The sequence below is a fragment of the Brassica oleracea genome, chromosome C2 (assembly GCF_000695525.1).
Source record: "Brassica oleracea var. oleracea cultivar TO1000 chromosome C2, BOL, whole genome shotgun sequence".
NCBI classification, from domain to species: Eukaryota; Viridiplantae; Streptophyta; class Magnoliopsida; order Brassicales; family Brassicaceae; genus Brassica; species Brassica oleracea.
The window spans coordinates 36,722,285-36,725,807 of NC_027749.1; positions in this window are offsets into that span (position 1 = coordinate 36,722,285).

The window sequence follows — 3,523 nt, forward strand, 5'->3', positions numbered from 1 at the left end:
AATCCACATCTAAGAAGTCCTAATCACAAAAGTACATCATACCATATCCTAGCTTAGCAACCAAATTCATCTACCCAACAACTTAGCATAATCTTGTCTTTCATTCCTCTCTACCAACCTCATTTCATAACATAAAATTAAAGTGAAGGCTTTAGTTTGGGAGTATCGAATACAGGATTCTAGGATTTTCAAACAAGTATCTGGGTCTGCAGGTAAACATTAGTTCCTATCCTCTCTCTCTACTAATTATCTCTCTTGGTCAAAGTCTGCTTATATGCAAGATCATTACCCAAGATTGGAAAGGTTTCCATGAATCAAGCCTTAATGGTGGTTGCCACCAAGTCCTGTTCACTTTTTTTTGACCTATATCCTAGGATTATTTGTGAAGCAAGCCTTAATAGTTGTAGCCACCAAGTCTTGTTCTAATCCTTTACCTATAAAATTCTTATGAAGCAAGCCTTAATGGTTGTAGCCACCAAGTCCTGTTCGAATTCCTTCCTAATAAATCTCTAACAGAATAACAATTTTTTTTTTAAATAATCTTTATTTCGAAAAATAGAGAGAGAAAGTGTGATAAATCTATATACACAATGCTTTACATTCCAGACTTGTTTGAAGATTCCGATCCCATGTATACCAAGCCTTAAGACAAGAAGTTGTGTCAGGTTTAGTGTTGGAGGTCAGCTTTGGTTCCTTCAAAACAATCTTAGCAAGAGTAGATAGTTAACAGGTTGATCCACTTTAGTGTCTTTAGTACTATATGCAATCAGTAAGTCTAGAATTGTGCTAACGAGTGGTTAGATATCTTGCAAAAATCTATAAATTCATAATCTCCTTCTTGACTCAATAATAACTTAATTTGAAAACATTTTTAATAAAACTAATAAGTAAATAAATATCAGTAAACCTCCCTTAGAGTTAAACTACATTGTCCCCAGTGTAAATTCAGTGGGAGTTATGGTTAAAAATAAATCGTAAGGACTCAATGTAACAAGTAGGAACGATATACCAGACCGGAATAGATGTTGACCGATGTAAGGATGTTGATGTCGGTCGACGCAGGTAAAGCAATGTCGATCGACGTCGACTTGTTCGCGTTGGTCGATACAGATGGCAATCTTCTACTCGGATCTTTTTTTGTTTTCTTATAACCTGCAATAATTAAAAACCAACATAAATAGTAAATTAATAAAAACTTAATAAATATTACCTAATAGTAGGTTGCCTCCCACTCAGCGCTTTGTTATAGTTATTTAGCTTGACTTTGGATGTGTTTTGGCTAGTAGTGTTGAGAACTGGGACTTGTTGGAAAACAAGTATCCATCCCTTCTTTGCACTTGTTGAACCATGTACCAGTGAAATCTCTCATTGCCTCATCCCCTCTGCGCCATTTATCCTTCATTGTTGCAGTTGTGTTTTCAATCCTCTGCAATATATTACCAAGACTCTCAAGGTTTAATTGATGTCTGGTAAGTGCGGCGTAAGTGTCAGCTGAGATCTCTATTCCATGGTAAGGTGTGTTGGACATGTCGGATGTCGTCTTTGGTACTAGTCGGCCTCGTTTTGTATCACTGTCGATCGATGTTGAATGGTTGGTGTCGATCGATTTGTTTTTGCGTCTGTGGATCGATATCGATGCTTCTGGTCGACGCGCAATGTAACTCTGAATCTCCACCAACTCCCCTTGTATAGCTTCGATGTTGGAGGTCAATGCACTGATGGTAAGATCCATTGGGAAATTGATGTCATCATATCTCCCATCAAGCTTCTCCTCTGTAGTTTCCAGAGCTCTATAGATCCCTTCTACCAACTGATCTACCTCTTCTCTGGTGTGGAAATCTGGTTGATACTTCATTGTGTGTGGGTGTGGCGGATTGGTGTCGATCGATGCGACCAAGCAGCTGTCGATCGATGTGTGATGGTGTCTGTCGATCGATGGTGCTTGTCTGCTGTCGATCGATTGGGTTGTCTTCTGTCGATCGATGGAGGTCGAGCAACGTCGGTCATGGCTAAGCAATTCATAGCAGCAGTTAAATATAAAAACTTCATAGAATAATAATATAGTTATCAATGGAGTTCCAAACACAAATTATAACTTTGGATCTTCTCTCCTATCTATCAATAAAACAATGAAACACAAAGAAAGCACACTTTGCCTCTAACATGGCGGCAAAGCGTATATAATTAGGGTAAAAACTCTTCAGGGACAATCTTGTAAAATAGTGAAATCTTGGGCTTCAAGTGTGTTGTGACCAAACGGGCTTCCTGCACGCTTCGCTGTCGATAGACACCATGTCTTGTGTATCAATCGATTCTAGCTCTCCAATATCGACCGATAGTCGATCTCGATGGTCATCTCGGGTGCTTGCTCCAAATATCTCCAAAATGCTCCAAAATCATCACTTATCTCCAAAACATTCCTGATCTTATAAATATAATAAATAGACTCTATGATAATATAATTATTAGTAAAAACACCTATAAACTATGGATGAAAATGGGTCAAATCCATAGTCTATCAACTCCCCCAGACTTACCCTTTTGCTTGTCCTCAAGCAAAACAAACAGGCAGTCTCTCTAAAAGAGGTTTTAAAAACAGCAGGGACTCACATGATTTAAAACTTAGAATCATCACCTCCACAATATTGCAATCCACATCTAAGAAGTTCTAATCACAAAAGTACATCATACCATATCCTAGCTTAGCAACCAAATTCATCTAGCCAACAACTTAGCATAATCTTGTCTTTCATTCCCCTCTACCAACCTCATTTCTTAGCATAAAATAAAAGTGAAAGTTTTACCTTGGGAGTATCGATCACATAATTCTAGGATTTTCAAACAAGTATCTGGGCCTGTAGGTAAACATTAGTTCATATCCTCTCTCTCTACTAATTTTCTCTCTTGGTCAAAGTCTGCTTATATGCAAGATCATTACCCAAGATTGGACAGGCTTCCATCCAATGAAATTCTTATGAAGCAAGCCTTAATGGTTGTAGCCACCAAATCCTGTTCGAATTCCTTCCTTATAAATCTCTAATATAATACTAATTTTTGTTTTTTTATATAATCTTTATTTCGAAAATAGAGAGAGAAAGTGTGATAAATCTATATACACAATGCCTTACCTTGCAGACTTGTTTGAAGAATCCGATCCCATGTATACCAAGCCCCAAGACAAGAAGTTGTGTCAGGTTTAGTATTGGAGGTCAGCTTTGTCATGTCCCCGATCCTAGATAGGGTCGGCTGGACGGGCCATGTTGCGGGGAGACGCACCAGTCAGGTCATTGGACCTTGAGACAAGCGTATCATGGCCCTAAATGAAGGTTAAGGGCATCAGTCAGCTGAGACTTAACCAGGATAGGATGGAAACATGGTTAAAGGAGTTGAGTGGGTGTTTAGGCAGCTGGACGAGTGTTGGTGTGAGTTCAATCAGCTTGGTTCAGCTGGTAGTCAGTTCACTAGGTTCTATTCAGCTCACTGGAGCTGGTAGACTAGCTCACTCAGCTGGGAACAGCTGGAG